The sequence below is a fragment of the Prosopis cineraria genome, unplaced genomic scaffold (genome assembly GCF_029017545.1).
Source record: "Prosopis cineraria cultivar Desert tree isolate PC_DT_omini unplaced genomic scaffold, ASM2901754v1 PC127, whole genome shotgun sequence".
NCBI lineage: Eukaryota > Viridiplantae > Streptophyta > Magnoliopsida > Fabales > Fabaceae > Prosopis > Prosopis cineraria.
This window is the reverse complement of record NW_026555454.1, coordinates 55,275-64,046: the sequence shown is the minus strand read 5'-3', so window position 1 is coordinate 64,046 and position 8,772 is coordinate 55,275. Positions and strand designations below refer to the sequence as shown.

Here is an 8,772-nt window from a genome sequence, read left to right as displayed (position 1 = left end):
ACGGTTATTTATATAAATACTGTTTGATGGTTATTTATTATTAAATATATATATATATATATATTTATGTATGTTATTAAATAATAGTCAAATATTTAAAATATTTATTTATCATTTATTTATAAACAAGGGTCAAAAAACAATACGTGATGCTTTTTTATTTAACCGTCAAATTTATCCCTCTTTACTTATTTTCATCAAAGACCTCATCCTCAATTCCTCACCCGGACGACACTACCCTCCCTTCATATCCACCTTGTCCTCCTTACTCCCGCTTCATCACCCTACCACCATCGCACCACCGCCTCCTCTCTAAGGGTGTGTTTTGTTCAAGAGAGGGAAAGAGAGGGAAGGGAAGGAAAAGGAGGGAGAGGGGGAGGAGGGAAAGGGGAGGAGAGGGAGCTCCCCCAATTTGGAGGGGAGGTTTTGGAGGGAAAAAATTTTCCCTCCCCTCCTCCTAACCAAAGGAGGGGAGCCCTCCCCCCCCCCAACCAAACACGCCATAAGGTGTGAGGTATTTTTCTCCTCCTCACTCCCTTTTCGATGTAAAGCCTAAATCCTAGTTGCTTCCATTCTTTGAATCTATACATCAAAACCCTTGCCTTCTTTTTTGAGGTAAACTCCTTCCCACATCCTCAATCTCATAGATATCACTTGTTTTTTTGATTGATTTTGATGCGTTTATATGAACTTGCTTCTTTGGTGCTTCCTTTGAATTCCTCTGTTTTTTATATGCTTTATTGTTGTTTGATAATTTTAATATCCCTTATAACGCTTCCCTCATCATTCATTCTATGCTTCTCTCCGGTGCTTCATTGTTTTGTTTTATCTCATTCGCTCCCTTTGAGCCACCTGGAGGGTCGTTTACACCATCGACTAGGAGGAGGAGGCTCACAAGAACGAGGACCTTGTTCCTCTTGTTGAGAGTTATAGATCTAAGGTCGATTCCGAGCTGTCCAAGGTGGGTGATAATATCTTGAAGCTGTTGGACTCCAATCTGATTCCCTCCACTTCTGCTAGTGAGCTGAGGATATTGTTTCATTTTGCAAGGCTGCGCAGGTAATCATTCTCTCTTATTACCTTTGATATTCTACTTTCAGTTTTGAGGGTCCTGAGGTGAAAAGTATTATTTTGTTTTTCCACTTCCTAAATTTGGTTTATCAAACAGTCAAAATGCCTTCACGGGTCTTGTTGGCATTGGATTATCAAAGATGTAGAAGGTTGCATTTGAAACTATGGTGAAGAAAATGAGAAAGTGGTTTTTATTTTAGAATTGGAGAGTTCCAACATTTCATTTTATTTTTTAGTTTCAAACACCATTCAAACCGACATTGTGAGATTCACAAGCAAATTATTTGAGGCATTAACTCTTAAATGATTGATCTAACAAACCTTCAAACCCCGTATCAGATGAATTATTGGTGGGTCTAATAGTTAATCAATAGTATGCTATCGTTTTTACCATTAGTTGAAGAACAGAGCTTGAAAGGATAAAAAGCGAAAACACGAGAGAAAATAATTGGAGAGAATGACTTCACATGTGGAATAATATTATATTACTATTTATAAAACCACATCATAATCGACAAAGTGGCTTGGAGGGTACTTAAATATTTTAAATTACTTAAATCTTCACATGTGGAATAATTCAAGAAACTGAATTCACATGCAGAAAGCTTAATAAAAGACATATTTTGAAATAGGGGGAGTGCGACATAGTGCAGTGAGGTGCAAATTACAAGTTGATGAGGTGGGAGTGTGGGACCATCCTGCTGTGTATTGATTTCAAAATGTGATAATAAAAGGAAATAAGCATTAATGTATAGGACCACTTCCTCAATTCTTGTTCTTAAGAACAATCTGCTGCGACCACAATGAGGCATTGGACATGGTGAGTTAGTTTTGGTTTTTATCGCCCACCTTATATAACTTTTCATTTAGTTGTAGCTTATCTATCCCAAAGGAGGGAAACTAGTTTTAAGATTAACTCATGCATGCATTCCAAGTCTTGTACAGGTATTGATCCAACTAAATGGCAGTCTCTGTCTATGTAACAATGTCTGGTGCAGATCATTAAAATTATCAATAGATGTCAAGGTGTGATGTGTCTGATTCTATGTCTTTCAATATATATTATATATTTTTAACTTTCAGTTTCTGGAAATTAAAGTTTCATTCTATATTGGCTTCATGAATGAAGATCATTTTTCACTGACATAATTTAGCACAAATGCTTGCATACATGACCTCTCTATGCATGTGTTGTTGGTGCAGTACTAGAGACATTGAATGGTTAGTGGAAAACTCAAGACGCTAATATTACAAGTATTGGTCAAATCTAGTTAGGTTTATCACCGTTTAAAGATGATCTTGGGGAAATTTGTATTAGATTACAACAACAATAAACCTTATCCCATTTAGTGGAGTCGGCTACATAAATTATATGACACCATTATACTTAATCATTTATTAAGTTTTTAAGAATATTGTTAATTAAAAAGTTTCGCTCAACAACCTTCAAAAATGTTTTTTTCAGTCCTTTTTTACCTTTTTAACAGGGTTTAAAGTCATCTATTCCACTATCCTCACAGGTACCTCCTGTGATCTTCTTTGTACATGTTCAAACCATCTTAATCGATTTTTTATCGTTTTTTCTTCAATAAGTGCCACACCCATTTTTTTTCATATTTGCTCATTTTGAATTTTGTTTTTACGTGTATATCCACACATCCATTTCAACATTTTCATCTTTGCTACTCCACATTAATACTTTTGTAATCCCGTTAAAGTCCAATATTCACTGCCATATAAAATTTCCTTTAGCCTTTCTCCAATTAAACCACCCCACTTATATCCTATGTGTAATATCTCCACCAAATATCCTATGTGTAATAACCATCAAGTAAGAAGTTTTTTCTTTTAATTTTTTTTTGGTAGTAGTGATGTAATGAGTAAAATTGTAGTTTTATATTATAAAAGGTTTTACATTTTTTAACGTAATATGTACATTCAGATGGGAGAAGTTTTCTCTGTATATATTAAAGTGGTAGAAGAGGTTGACACAATTTTTCAAGTGAAAAAAAAAAAAATCGAAGGTGATTGGCATCAATTTGCATTTATATTATTTTTGAGTATTTTTAATGGTCAGCGTGCATGCCTAAAGTCTTAAGTTCTCCAGATTATTTTTAATTTAAATTGATAAACATTAACTATCTAGAAGAATCATGTGATTCATAAGTACTATCAATGGTATATTTGATAAATTGTTCAAGTACATACATCTCAAAATATCGCCATAACAAGCTGATTTTTTTTTTTTTTTGGTGGATGACAGAAAGTAATAACTTGCTTGTAGTTACATATCAGATACAGCTACCAAGGCAGACGCACATGGTAGCTGCGGATGTACTGGTTACTTTATTTCCTTATTAGGGGATTCACCGGTATCATGGAGCACAAAAGTAGCAAAGTGTGGTAGCGAGGTCATATACTGAAGCTGAATAGAGCCACGGTAATCAATAATCATGGTTGGCGAAGCAATTTAATATTGCCAAGATGATTACTTAATTGCTGAAATACAAGCACCGCAGATAAACCCAACGCCACTACACATTCTACCCTCTGATATTCAAGACGCTTTACACATAGCCATGAATCCAGTTTCTCACGTGCAAACCAAACATGTTAAAATGGATTGTCAATTACTTCGGAAGGGAAAGGAACCGGTCCAAGGAAATCATGCCACGTAAGATATACATGGACATGAGATCAACTGTATTATTGAGCGCAAGGTACGTAAAACTGGATCGGTCATTAAACTGGTTATGATATTGAGTCACGGATTAGTGGTTTAATCGAGATTGAACCGGGGGTTAAACAAGTGGCAAACCGGTCATGATTAAAATAATATAATTTAAATAATAAGACATTAATTATAAAAACATTCAATCAAATCTAACCACTCAAAAGTCTAACAATAATAAAATATTATATTTTTGAACTTAGCATGCTCTGCCTCTAATTTTTTATTTTTTGATTTCAATTTTTACTTTTTTTTGTTATCTTATTTCCGAATTCAGAGCTCTGAAAAATTTAAAATAAAAAAAAAATTAAAAACGACATCATTTTGGAAGTAAAAGTTTGAAAAAATAATAACCCGGTCAACCCACCGAGTTGTCCGGGTTATATAGGGTTGACCGGGCTATATTGGTTTACTTCCTCATCGAGTTAAGGGTAAACTCAGATCGGACAAAGAATCGGATTATCGAATTTTGAATTGACGCCGAATTCTTTAATATGCACGAGTTTATGGCTGTTTTTCTGAATCAGATCAACCGCATCCCATGGATTTTGGAGATCCGCGCTCTGAGCTGTGGGAATTTTGTTTTTTATGTTTTGATATGATTTGACCTTATTGTTTTCCAGTTTGCACAGTCATAGTTGTGGCCAATGAGATGAACAAGGGCCATGCATTATTACCTATGGACCAAGAGATACAATGTTGAGTTATTTACTTATTTACCTTCATAAAAAAAATTCATTTGTTACACCAAAAAAATAAAAAGAAAAATGAATCCGTTGGTCTTATAATGTCACTCAATTTGTAACCAAGTCCCAAAAGATTAGGAAATATAAGGAAAATGTGTGAAAATAGCATAAATTTTGAAAACACAAAAAAAAAAAAATCTTTTGGATTGATTGAGCACAAATATCCTCTTATGACAAGTAATTATCTTTGGTTGAAAACTAAATGTAAATATCTCCTATAGTAGGGATTCAAAGCTTGGTTTGTTATGTTTTGAGAGAATAATCCTTTAATTTTTTCATGTGATTCAACCTCCTTAATTAAAAAGAAATTAACTCAAATGAGTATCAATTTTTTCATGATATTCTTTAGGTCCCGTTTAGTTACTAAAAAAGATTATAATAAAATTTATTATAAAATAAAGATAAAAATAAAATGATCAAAAGAAATAAGTAAATTACATTTATAAAGAAAATAAATAATTAGTTCATTGGATTGGAAATAATGATTCATTAATTTTTTAAGGACATGATTTTTATATTTATAATATATTAATATATATTAATAACTTTTATTATTTCATTAAGGGAAGAAGGGTGATTTAATGGATTTTAATTTTAATTTTTTAATATATCCATTCCATTCGGGGTCTAAAGAAGATATTATCACCGACACAACCCCGTTGTCAATCGTAATCACGTGCTCTATCTTCCATCCCCCATTCTATTTACTCATTTTATACGCCTCGCCATCCTCCGTCTGGCGTTCCATGGCTGAAAGACCAAGACGAAGAAAAAGATGGAGAGCAAAAAAAAGCGTGAATCTGAAAACCCCCATGTGCTGATATTTCCACTACCGTGGCAAGGTCATGTTAACACCATGCTCCCCCTGGCAGAGCTTCTCGCACTTTCCGACGTCCACGTCACCTTTCGCTGCACCCACCGCTTCCTCCGTTTCGCCGGCCACATCAGAGCTCGTCATCCCATTCTTGCCTTCGAGATCTACGTTGACCGCGTTACCGACCCCCCGGTATTCGGAGGCAACATAGATGAATTCTTCAACGGCGTAAAGTTTCAGGGGAAGCTCAAGTTGAGAGAGCTATGCTTGGAGCATTCTGGAAAACCCAGGGTCACCTGCATTAGAGCAGATACCTTGGTCGGAGCGCCACCTCCGACCTTTGAGACCAGCTCGGAATACCCATAATTTATTTCCGTACCGGCAGTGCCTGCAATTTCTGGCCATTTTTTTGTGTTCCAATGCTACTTCAGAGCAACGAACTTCCAACTAGAGGTATATATACTCTTCATCTGTGACATAAATTGGGAAATAAACTAAAGAAAATAAGAAGAAGATATCCGATCAAATAAACTTGCTTGAACATGCATTTATCTTATTGTAATTTCCATCTAAAGGGGAAGAAGACATTGATCGCGTGATAACAGCAATTCAAGGAAAAACTTAGTTCGATGTCGGGATCTTCCATCTTCTTCTCTAGGAAGCCTCGGTACTGGTTTTTTTTCTCTAGACAATATGGTATTCCTGGCCAACCAATCACTTCGAGGGGAAGCTCTGATTTTGAACACTTTTGAAGACTTAGAAGGTCCTGTGCTCTCCGAATTGCGCCAGCGTTTTCCCGAACTCTACACCTTAGGTCCTCTCCACGAACACCTAAACTTCAGATCCGAAACGGCGTCGTCGGGGAACAGCCTCCACCCTCCTCAAATAGTCTCTATGAAGTAGAGAGAAACTGCATGAGATGGCTCGATGCTCAGCCCCCGAAGTCAGTGATGTACGTGTGCTTTGGTAGCATAATTGTTTTGACGAGGGATCAACTCATGGAGATATGGCACGGTCTGGTGAATAGCAAGATGAAGTTCTTGTGGGTGATCCAACCCGATATGGTGGCTGGAAAGGATCGAGAGGATCTGCCGATGGAGCTGGCGGAAGGAATGAAAGAGGGGGGTGTATCGTGAAGTGGGCCCCGCAAAAGAAGGTCCTCGAACACGCGGCGGTCGGCGGCTTCATGACACACAGTGGATCGAACTCGACGTTGGAGAGTATGGTGGCCGGAGTTCCGATGATTTGCTGGCCTTTCTTCGGCGACCAAATGATAAATAGCAGGTACGTGAGTGAGGTGTGGAAGATAGGGTTAGATATGGGGAAAGGTTGTGACAGAAAGGTGGTGAAGAAAATGGTGAATGATCTCATGGTGCAGAGGAGGCAAGAGTTTCAGAAATCAGCACAAGCTTTGGCAGCCTTGGCCAAGAACAGTGTGCGGGGAGGAGGATCCTCGTACTCTAATTTCGATCGTTTTATTGAGTATTTGAAGTCAATTTGTTGAGGAACATTAATATATTTTTTTCATTCTTGCAGTGACAATGTTCATTTTTTCTGTCAGATTTATAAATTTGTATTGTGTTTTGAAATTGTTATTCTCTTTATTATTGTTAAATTTACGTTTGACTGCTTCCAATTACAAATAAACACAATTGTGATGCAAGCTAAGTTTGTTCTCTTCCAAGCCGCTCTCTGTGCTTAACGAAATATATGGAGTTTGCAATCTCATGCGTGCTTAAATGTAGAATCTTTTCTTCTCTCATTTTTATTTCGTGGCAACTGAGAATTATTATTCTTTTTCACCGCATCATATAGTTAAAGTTATCTTTGTTCTTATTCATAATTTATGTAATAAATATTTAAACAAAATAAAATAAATAAATACTGGATAACGTCATCAATTTGTTGAGGACAACTTCTTAGACTCTTTCTCTGACTATGTTTATTATATATATATATATATATATTTATATGTCTCTCCTTCCTCGATCTGCACTCCCAAGCAACAAGAAGCGTACTTGTGAATAATATGGGTTTCTCTGGATATTTCCGAATCAAGTAATTAGTTATATAAGAAAAAATCATAGGAGGAGAAAAGACATGAAAACTGAGGCTTGTGAATGATATTAAGAACTGAATTCCTTTTCTGAATGAAAATTAAATTAGTCATACAAAAAACTCATTTAGTTATTTCTCTACTATGCAAAATATTTATTGCTTATAATAGTGATGAATAGAAACATTTAAAAAACTGTTAGCTTATTCACACATTAATTAAAATTTTCAAAAGTGTTGCAAAGCAAAATATTGTGAAAAGTTACAAATATTAATATTGTGTAATTATGCCCAGAGAAGTAAGAACTGAACCAGAGTGTCCTTGCAAAATAACTGCATGAAGCCACCAAAGATGGCTATGGAGAGATATATTGTAACTGTTAATTACCAATGTAATAAAAACACCCCGTAAACCAACGAATCAGTGTTTGGTCGTTTGAAACTAGCCAAAAATTGAACTACTTAACTCCGAACTGGTCAATAAAGGCCAAAATTCAGAGGTGAATCGCATGTGGCTTGCATGTACGGACCATTCCTCATCCACTTTAGAGTAATTCTTTTACGGAGGAAAATTGAGTGTCAAAAGAATAAATTAATAATAATTAGGTCCCTAATAAAAAATTTTAAAAAGAATAAGTTCTAAATATCAATTCAATAAATAATTGTACATTTAAGAATTTTAATTTTAAATAAAAACATTTAAATTCCGAATGTCATTTGAATTGATATTTTTATTTATAATTATTTGAATTGATATTTATAATTTATTTTTTAATTTTTTTAAAAAGACCTAAATGTTTTTTTTTAATCACATGGGAACCTAACTGTCATTAACCTGATCTTTCAGGATTTTACTATCATAATTCTCCCTTCTTCTTTCTTTATCTTGATCATGGGCCTATGCCGAATACCAAAGCACAGTTTTGCTGGCCCAAAAATAGGAGTTGCTACGCTTTTTTTTTTTTTTTGTTTGTGTTAATGGAGTTGCGATGCTTTATTTGGAGAACTAATCCACAAATTATGTGTGCCTTGTAAAAAAAAAAAAAAACTCTGTGCATGTATGTCTAATTCTAAAATCACATTTATCTCATAAGTTATTATTATCTGTTTTTCAATTTAATTTTTTAATTATCCTTAAAAATTTATCCAAAAACTATATGATCTATTTTATAAATCATGATTTTGGGTTTATAATTGATTTTTGCATGTTTAGGGATGTTTACATATTTTTAAAAAACCATTATTAATTTTGGGTTTGTAATTGATTTTGATATGTAAGAGATATGTTTAGATATATTTTTATAAAATTATAATTTTAACTTCTAAAATTGATAATGTTATCTATCCAAATATGA

At 34.6% G+C, this 8,772-nt stretch overlaps 1 long non-coding RNA gene and 1 pseudogene across 1 annotated transcript; both read left to right on the top strand.

Annotated features, from left to right (window-relative positions):
- Positions 1–475: 475 nt before the first annotated feature.
- LOC129295499 (uncharacterized) lies at positions 476–3,764 on the top strand. The gene is made up of 3 exons (XR_008589581.1): positions 476–615; positions 849–1,059; positions 3,335–3,764. It is a non-coding gene; the product is annotated as an uncharacterized LOC129295499 (long non-coding RNA).
- Positions 3,765–5,332: 1,568 nt separating this feature from the next.
- Positions 5,333–7,084, top strand: LOC129295497 (7-deoxyloganetic acid glucosyltransferase-like; annotated as a pseudogene).
- The last annotated feature ends 1,688 nt before the right edge of the window (positions 7,085–8,772 follow it).